General features: G+C 36.0%; 1 pseudogene; it reads left to right on the plus strand.

Moving 5' to 3' along the window:
- Nucleotides 1-578: 578 nt before the first annotated feature.
- Nucleotides 579-8710, plus strand: LOC102144997 (magnesium transporter NIPA2-like; annotated as a pseudogene).
- Nucleotides 8711-10631: the final 1921 nt, after the last annotated feature.

The following is a 10631-nucleotide window of genomic DNA, read 5'->3' on the forward strand; positions in this document are numbered from 1 at the left end:
TGTATACATACATATAAAATGCAATACTACTCAGCCACAAAAAGGAATGTATTAATGGCATTCACAGCAACCTGGATGAGATTGGAGACTATTACTCTAAGTGAAGTAACTCAGGAATGGAAAACCAAACATCATATGTTCTCACTCATAAGTGGGAGCTAAACTATGAGGATGCAAAGGCATAAGAATGACACAATGGACTTTGGTGACTCAGGGGGAAAGGGTGGGAAGGGGGTAAGGGATAAAAGACTACAAATTGAATACAGTGTATACTGCTCAGGTGACGGGTGCACCCAAATCTCACAAATCACCACTAAAGAACTTACTCATGTAACGAAACACCACCTGTTTCCCAATAACCAATGGAAATATAAAAAAAAATTAAAAGAAAAATAGAAAAAAAAAAATAGCCAAAGGACCTGAATGGGCATTTCTATAAAGAACACATAAAAGTAGCCGATAGGTATATGAAAAGGTGTTCAACATCACTAATCACTAAGAGAACTGAAAGTTAAAATCACAGTGAGATATCACCTCACACCCATTAGGATAGCTATTATCAAAAAGACAAGAGATAAATGTCCGCAAGGGTGTGGAGAAAACGGGACCCTAGCACACTGTTGTTGGGAATGCAGATTGGTGCTGCCATTATAGTAAACAGTATGGAGGTTCCTAAAGAAATTTTAAATAGAATTACTATATGATCCAGCAATCCCTCTTCTAGGTATACATCCAAAGGAGATGAAATCACTCCCTTGTAAAGACAGCTGCACTGCCCTGTTTACTTCAGCATTATTCACAATAGCCAAGATGTGAAAACAAACTAAGAGTCTGTCAGCTTTTAAAAGAATAAGATCCTGCCATTTGCCACAACACAGATGAACCTGTAAGACATTATGCTAAGTGAAATAAGCCAAGCAAGAAACAAAAGTATTGCATGATCTCACTTAGCAGTGGAAACAAACAAATAAACAAAAAGGTCAAATGTATAAAGGTAGAAAATAAAATGGTGGTAATCAGGGCTAGGAGGTTGGGGAGCAGAGATGGTGATGTAAGTCAAAGTATATGAAGTAGCAGATATGTAGGATGAACAAGTCTAGCCATCTAACACACAACATGAAGACTATAGTTATGAATAATCAAATAAAATTGGATTGGATTAATAATTTTTGTTAAATAAGTAGATTTTAGCTGCTCTTGCCAAAAAAACTGTATGAGATGAGAAGTATGTTATTTTGTTTCATTATAGTGAACATTTTACTACCTATATGTATCCAATAGTATCGTGTTATAAACCTCAAATATGCATAATAAAATTTATTATTTTAAAAACTAATTTTAAAGCATGTTTTAAAAACACAAAAGTTGTTTGTAACCCAGAGGGTACATGCTTGAGGGAATGGATATCCCATTCTCCCTGATGTGATTATTATACATTGCATGACTGTATCAAAATATCTCATGTACCTCATAAATATATACATGTACTATGTACCCACAAACATTAAATAATTTTTTTAAAAAATTTAAAGGAAAAGATTATTAAAAATACAAAAATTAGGGAGTCATTCAAAAACAATAAAGGGAGGCTCCGAGCCTGCGATGAGCTTCACACTCCCCTAACCTCTAAAACCAAAAGTCTGCACGTAGGAAGTCCCTCAGAATTTCTTGCAGCGCTTTCAAAATATATGCATGTCTAAGTCTCACCCTCAGGAGATTCTGACTCAGATTCTACCAATTTCAGTTGGTTTTGGTTCACTTAATTACACTTAAAACTGTAAGGAAAATACACCTGGATACAGATATATTTAGACATTGCTAACCGGATCATTAAGCTTGTCAAATGCTCTATAAAAGAATAGCAATCCAAAATCATGAAGAATTAAATTGCAAAAACCTGGCCTGTATGCACAGGATGCTGGTAATTCTTAAGTGATGCTTTGTTTGCATGAATGTTGAAAGGCTTTAAGTTACTGAGAAAGTATCATCATAAATATGAGCAGCAAATTTTGTACTAGCCATGATAAGAATGAGTGACTAAAAGCTAAATGGACTTTTACGGTTATTCTTAGGTTTTACTACTTTTCAAAACTTAGTGTCTATTATTAAAGTCATTCATAAAAATAAATAATTAATCTAAAATTTGATAGTATCCTTTCCTTCTCTCTCTTTCTCTCTTCTTTTTTGCCCATTACAATTGTCTCAAAAAGGAAATTACATTTTGTATATATTATGTATCCTCTGAACTATTTCATTTTCCATATTATAATTCTCGAGTTGCTTCTGACATGTGTGATATTAACAAATCCTAATTGGTTGCGTAATAGGAGCAGACAGCCTATATAGTGTTAAGCTACTTCTACACCACCTATTTTCTGTATGCAAATCAGACAGAAACAAATGTTTGGCCCCAGCTGGGCAAAACGTCCCATTTAAAATTCTTTTCCACTTCTTTGTTCTTTGATGTTCTGCAAATGAGCTTTAGAACTCCACTCTTCACACAATTCAATTTTACAGACCCATTATCTGAGATATAATGTGGAGGTTAAATATATCAGGGCAGCCATTATGTGAAAATAATTAACAGTAATGAATAATGCACTAATTCCACTGATGAGAGATGGTTATATGTGTAATGAAGTGTTGGGGCAGCCCTGACAAATGAAATTAAAATATTTAAACACTGTTTTATGATATTACTTTGCTCATATAATTTCCTTTACCTACAATGAGCCACTTGGATTATCGTCATTATCTTGACAGCTCTGAAGGATGAAATAGTGCGGGTTAATGTGACAGCGATTAGTCAGTGGAAAAATCCATCACCCAGGGCAGAACAGGCTGGAGCAGAAAAAGCCTCTACACTGTCCTGTTTCCAACTCCAGAAGAATGATACTATCAACATCACTTCAATATTAAATGGATAGAATTATCTTGTCATTCAGTAACAGCCTCTGAAGAACTACCTATTTGTACCTGCAAAAGAAAGGTCAGCCTTTCTTAATCACCCCATAAAAATGTGTTGATGGCTTCTTTATATCAATAATAGTGACAGGAACAGAGACAGAAAAGAGACGTGACAATTTAAAAGCAAGAAGTTTTTCCCTCAAGTCTTTGCAGCCCTTTCTCCCCACAATTTCTGTTCAAATTGAATCTCAGGGTCCACTCTATTGAGAAGGACACTGTTGGCTGCTTACTGTCTTTACTCTGAAATTACTACATCAGACTCCTAATTTGTAAGCAGATTCTACTTTTACTGAACTTTATTCCAGGAATATTATTTGGAACAATCATTCCTAAGCCTATGTATAACTGCCTTTCCAGATGCAGCAAGTTTGAATTTTAAAAAACCTGGGAATGTGATAATCTATCTGTTCTTCATTAAAACTGATATGAAGTTCACGTTAAAGAATACAGCGGGAGAGGAAGTTATTGGCAACATGAGTGAGAACCACTGCATCACCAATGTCCATTCATATTGTTATAGTTTAGCTTATAAACTGACAACAGGGCTATTATTTCCAAAAATCTTTTAACTATATAAAATGTTTTTTTAAACCCTTAAAAATTATAGTTTTTACTTTTTTGGGGCTTCAAAACAATTATGAATACATGGAGAAATTGCAGCCATTAGAACAGATTTCTAGAGAATTTTGATCCAGTGTTCTTTCTGCTTTTGATTACACGATGACTTTCTTTGATTCTGCTCACACGGGAGAAAAAAAGAAAAACCAACAAGTTCATTTAAACAATATGACTCAAGTTCTATCCACTTTTCCTTAACTAGTTTCAATATGTTGGAAAACTTCTTACTCAAAAATGCATCATCATTTAGAGTGTGAATAGTAGCATGTTTCATTTGCTAGTATCTAAAGTGGAGTTCAAAGGTTGATCTCCTTTATGTCAAACCAAGTCCATTTTCTGAATAACAAGAGCAGCAGCTTTGCTGTCAAACCTTTCCTGACATGTCCCTACTAACACCGGGACACAACAGCACAGCAAGGAAAAAGTCATATATTCACAACACTTTTCCAAATGTAAAATACATCGCTCAGTATCTCCTTTACTGTATAAACATAGTACAACACCACTAGAATAAACAAATACCAATACAGTCTCATTTAGGGACTGAAATACAATTATCATCTGGGCAGACAATCAAAATTTTTGGAGAACCAAACGCACAACATAAAAAAGCCTTGTTAACACTGATACTGAGGGAATAAGATGATACCTTGTAAAAGCTAAGATTAACTATGCAACATCAGCATATTTATAATTTAACCTGCAGTTAAATCAAAATAGCAAGGCACTTTATGTAAGAGGTGGTGTTGTAGCTACTTGATAGATTTATGTATATATCAAATCTAATTTGCAACATCATTTTTGATTGTAATTCATTACCAACTCTTATTTCTACCTCAGCTATCCTTAAGGAAAAGCCAAAAAGGGAGAGAAATGTACATGACTCAAAAACAATCTATGTTTGCAAACTTGAAAAGTGTATGACATCACATTTAATGTCTCTCTACCCCAATAATAATATTTCCAATAGGAAACAATTATTCAAAATAACGTATATTTCTTTCCTGCACTTCTTGCATTTGGTTTGAAAAAAAATACAATTTACTTCAATTATCTGACAATGAAGTGCCTGGGCAATAAATCTAACATTAAAAAATCATTTCCAGCAAATTACTCCAATAAAATCAATGAAGGTCAGGCTCAGCTGTAGCAACAAATAAATGACATGCTATTGACAGACTAGATGGACTTAATTGTCATTTATGAAGGTTAAGGGGATAAAACAATCTAATAGAAAGCAGATGTTTACTAAACAAACAAAAAAAAAAATGGAAGCAGGTGAAATAGATCGAGAAAGGTGAGTTAGGTATGAATAGCCTCAATATTCTCCCGGCCTAGTCCCAGAGCAAAAATACAAGTTATTCTAATTCTCAGCAGCATGTGTGTTTGACTAGTTCAATATTTATCTGCTTCAGGCTGCTTTGTGTTCTTTTATATATTGAGGTCATGAAACAGATTTTCTGCTAATACAAAATGAAGAATTGATAAAATTGAGCAATGGTAGCCAGGTTAAAAGCAGTTTGACCCATTTCAAATTTCCAGTAGCTGCATCTGTAAAAACAGCAAACCCTAAGAGAAGAAATTTTCCATCTCTCTAATATGGAAATAACTAGCTAATTGTGGCAATATTCTATCAGGTACGAATCTAGATTCTAAATGTTAATATCAAGTTTAAAATGCACATTTTAATGTAAGCACTAAGAAGTAAATCTAGAAGGATCTTCCTGGCTGATCATTTTCCTCTCGTAATACATTTTAGCAAGGTTTACAATGACATGGGTCAAGCTGCTTTGTCTATACAGATTTCTGAGTACACTTTGAAACTTGCTTTCCCTGGGAATATCTAGCCAGGGTCTTTCCTCTTTCCTCAGAATGAGCTCTGAGCTGTTGCTTTAATCAAAAAGAAAAGAATAGAAAAGGAAAGGAAAAGAAAAGAGAAAAGAAAAGAAAGAAGGAAGGGGAAGGAAGGAAGGGAGGGAAAGAGGGAGGGAGGAAGGAAGAGGATCATGTTGAAAAGTTCCAGCTATCCTGGAAACCATACCTTCAAAGAATCTTTAAAAGTAAAAACAAAAAGGATCATAGATCATTGAATCCCACCACTTCAACTTACAGAAGAGGGAACAGAAGCAGAGAAAGAGAATCTTCTCCTTGGGGTCTTCAGATGTGTCTAGGTCAGAACTGACCCCAGGTCACTAACTCCCAGGTCAAGGACCTTACCAAACTGTAGATCTCTTGACCTAAAGTGTTAAAAAGGCAGAGGAAGTACTGTATGCTTCCTACAGACCACTGTTTTGTCAAAATAAATAATCTACTGTTCTCAAGTGAGCCTACAATTACACGTTGAATTGATTAAAGGAGCAAGGACCAAATTATTCAAATGAAGAACTTTCCCTCTTCCCCTCAGAGCATATGAGCAACTCCAAAAGCATCTGGTCCTACTTCTCACATAGATAGTCCAGACACTCCCAAGTCTTCAGAAAAAATAAAGAAAAAGAAAGGAGGGAGAGAGAGAGAAGAGAGAAAAGAAAAGAAGTCTTTAAATTTGACCTAGTAGCCTAAAATTCTTTGAAGAAAATAAATAAGCAAATAAAAACCTTTCTACAACAAAATAAAATAAATGTAAATTCTACTTGTGTTTGGTAGTATCTAAAAATTATTTTTGTCCTAGAAAAAGATTTGATTAGGGCATTTCTTAGAGAAAAATAAAATTTTTGAATGCATCAAAAAAACAAAAACAGAAAAAAATGACATAGTAACATAATTGGGACAATATGAACTCAGTATTTCATTTTTTTCTTTTAATGACTGTCCTCAATGTTGGTAAACTAAAATCACTAAGCATTCTCTCAATCGTTAATAAAAAGAATACTTGCTCAAAAGTCAAGCATTAGTTCCCAATTCACATTCTTTATTATTAGACTTTATTTTGAGTGCTATTTCATTTATGAATACAAAGTTAAAACAAAACCACCAAAAACAGTTTTATGCATTAAAGGCATAATTGATAAGAGTCAGCGGGGACTAACTATTCAATATTAGAGTTGGGGACTGCTCAGGCAAATTTCTGGTTAAGCTAACAGCTTATCAAGAGAACTTCACCCATGAATATGCCTAAGGAGTATTTTCCTGGAGAAAACCAAAGTGAGAAAGGGAATTTGTTTTTAAATTGAGAGTTATATTATAAATGTTTAATACTAATACCCCAAAAGTAATACATCTTCCTCAAATGTGGAAGACGTAAGTTCTGGAAGCTAAGGCTTAAGGGAATTGAGGATAATTTCTGACTCTCGGTAGCCCTGTTAGTTCCATCCAAGTTGAAAGAAACTTTTTTCCTGATTTTTTTTTTCATGTGGACTTTATAAAGATGTGTAAGTCCAGGTTTAGCACCCTCAGCATATAGGTGCTAAAGAAATACAGAAAGGCTTGAACAAGATCCAAGAATAATCACAAATGGTTTAAGCTTCTCCCACTTTATTCCACCGACTGGCAATCCACTCGCAGGCACACCCACCATGAGAGTCAGGTGTCTGAATTGAGACTATCTGCCATTCAACCATAAGGTCAATACAAAAGATTTTCAAAACTTTCACCTGAGCACTGATTTCTCTCCCAATATCCCATTACCTTTTTGATTTCTACCACGATGACTTCAAAATCAACCTATTGGAGACAGAAATCACCTTCCACAGAACAAATGTCTTCCAGAAAATTTCCTATTTCTCCTAATGGCACGATCATCCTCACTTCAACTTCTCCAGCCTTTTCTCTTCCCCCAAGCAATCACCTACCAACTCCTATTAAATGTCACACGAGCACTAGCCCATTTCCTATCATTTTAATTTTTATCACACCAATGTGGTTCAGCCCACGTTACTTCGTAAAAACATAATATACCAAGATAGGTCTCCAATCTTTTCTCCTTCCACACAGTCTATCCTGCACATGCCTCCAAGATTTGAACTTGACTATAGATTACAAACTTTATTCCAGACCCTCATGTTTGACTCTCATTTTTCCCAACTGACCAAAAGTGTTTTCCTCCCAGTTTTCTCCACAGGACCCCTTTTCCCTCATCATACACCTTTTCCCTCACCATATCCTTGCTTAGTGCTTTGCCCTGAATAATGGAGACTCCTGCACTGTGCACCCCCACAAGTGCTGAACTGCCCCCTCTCCATCACTGCCCATCCAAATCTTACCCATTTCTCAAGTCCAGCTGAATGGACTCCCCTCCTGCAGCTTTTTCCTCTCTCTTCGCAGAAATGATTATCTTTGCATTCATGTAACATTGACATAATGTCTACCATGTGAATGATACCACTTTTGGTGCCAAGTGAAGATGAAAAGGAAAGAGTTGGAAAAGCCTCTTAAAGTTACAGAGGTATACAAGTTAGGTTCTTAAATATCTTTCTGGTATTAGGTAGGAAGTGAGAAGCACCATAAGAGCTCTGAGAGTCACGGAGGCTTAAGGGTAGTTGGGTGCTGACGAGTTGATGGGTGCAGCACAGCAACATGGCACAAGTATACATATGTAACAAACCTGCACGTTATGCACATGTACCCTAGAACTTAAAGTATAATAATTAAAAAAAAAAAAAAAAAAAGAAAGCTCTAAAGCCACTAAGGTGGAGGCGACATTTGCATTTGAAAATGAGGGATAGGCAAGGAGCTTTTTGCTGGAAAGCCTGTGCTGCGGCATCCCCTGGCCTGGGTTCTGCTGCTGAGCATCATCGTCTGTGTGAGCACACAGCTTAATCACCTAAATAGGGCCCTGGATGTATTCAACACTTCCATTGTGACTCCAATGTATTATGCAATCTTTACAACATCGGTTTGAACTTGTTCAGCTATCCTTTCTAAGGAGTGGCAAGTTATGCCTGTTGATGATGCTATTGGTACTTTGAGTGGCTTCTTCACAATCATTGTGGGGATATTCTTGTTGCATGCCTTTAAAGACATTGGCTTTAGTCTAGTAAGTCTGCCTGTGTCCTTTTGAAAAGACAAGAAAGCAATGAAGGCAATCTCTCTAATATGTATGAAATTCTTAAGAAGCTTAACCCGTGGAATCAAAAAACAAACCGGTGAAAATATCTCCCAAGGAAATGGAAATCTGACAGCTTTTTAAGAAATAGGTAATTAAAAGATGAATCTGTGGGGAAAAAAGAACACGAGGGATAGGAAGGTTTTGGACAGGTGGAGATGGAGAGAAAAGGCATTTTCTGTATAGAAAATTGGACACAAGAGCGCTCTAGTGAATAGCAAAGTATATCAAAGGGAAATGGCTTTCCTATAAATTCTCTAATATTAGTTTTAATGGCAAAAACAGTAATTAATTTTGTACCAACCTGATATTTTCCTTTACTTGTGGAGTGTACCATAGTTATGGCCATAATAAGAATGACATATGGGCATATTATATTTTACATAATGTCCTTACTCTGCAAAAGTATTATTATCCTCACTTTATAGATGAGAAGGCAAAATGACTTAGCTAAGACAATATACTCTACTAAGTTGTAGAGGTGGCATTTGAACCTGAGCCTGTCTGATTCAAAACTGCTGTACTCTTTTCATCATGCCATGGATCGCCCATTATTGGTCACACAAAGATGAATAAAATACAGTCCTCATATTTAAAAAAGTCTTTGTTCCAGTGGAGGACCAATGCTTAGTACTTATTATTTGCAGCCTAATATTCTAACAATGCAACTAGGACAGCCTTATTTCCATCATCTTAATTTAAGTTCTCATCCTATCTGCTTGCTAGAAGTCTGATTCTTCATCCTACCCTCAGAGACAGCTTTCTAAAACACAAATCAAAATATATCTCTTCCCTGTACAAATGCCTTCAGGGACTCTCCACCTGCAACAGAAAGCCCAAATCTCACAGCCTCATCTACAAGTTGATTGACATTTTAGGAGCCTGGGGTAAGCTTCCTTTTTCCAGTGTCACCTCCTCCACAGGCAACCAACATCTCAGCCAGAATAAGCAACTTCTAACTCCCCTTTTGTGTCTCCACTATTGTTCCATCTTCCTTTATGCCCCTTCTCTGTCTTGTCCCCCTTAAAACTCATCATCACTCACAGTAAAGTTTAACTATCATTTCCTCTTAGAAGTGTCTCTGCCCCTGCTCATATGTTAATCAGCATATATGACTCTGAAGCATAATTATTTGTGAATTTTTATCTCCACACTGGACCATAGAATCCTTTGGATGTACAGCCACAACCAAATTTCAGACTCATAATTGGACCTCAAAAAATGTTTGTTAAATGAATTAGCAGTAAAAATAAATGCTACATTAATCAATGGATAGTAACACTGAGTAGGGAGAAGTTTAATTGCATAAATAAAATAGTGCTGTTATATGCCATTGCGTAGTAGCAGGGAATGCTACTGTTATATGTGTAACATATAACATACATCTCCATACACCTTTTCCCTTACCATGTCCTTGCTCAGTGCTTTGCCCTGAATAATGGAGACTCCTGCACTGTGCACCCCCACAAGTGCTGAATTGCCCATTCTCCATCACTGCCCATCCAAATCTTACCCATTTCTCAAGGCCAGCTGAATGGACTTCCCTCAGCTGTTATATGCCATTGCATAGTAGCAGGCAACTAGAAATGTAGCATAGGCAAATACAATAGGACTTAAAATAAGTCTTAAGACTTCTGTTAAAATTTAATATGTCATTCCCCAGTAAATCACCTGCAATACAGATAATTCTCTAAACTATAGCCTTTTCACTTAGTACTATGTGAGAATGATAAGATGATGGAACATACACTACATAGTCACGATTCCATTCATCTTACTACAAAGTAAAACCACATCCTTTAATGATAATTACAATTCACCTACAATGTATATACACGGAACATGAAGCACATATGGTGGGCTCTGATGACAGTTTCCTATTCATTCTCACAAGGAATAGTTGATGACCCTTAGTGTTAGTTCTGTATAGATGCTCTTCTGTGGGTACTAAACTGCTTCTTGCACTTCACACTGACTTACACTGGGATATCTACTTTTGGCCTCT

This window comes from Macaca fascicularis, chromosome 17 (assembly GCF_037993035.2).
Source record: "Macaca fascicularis isolate 582-1 chromosome 17, T2T-MFA8v1.1".
Classification (NCBI taxonomy): domain Eukaryota; kingdom Metazoa; phylum Chordata; class Mammalia; order Primates; family Cercopithecidae; genus Macaca; species Macaca fascicularis.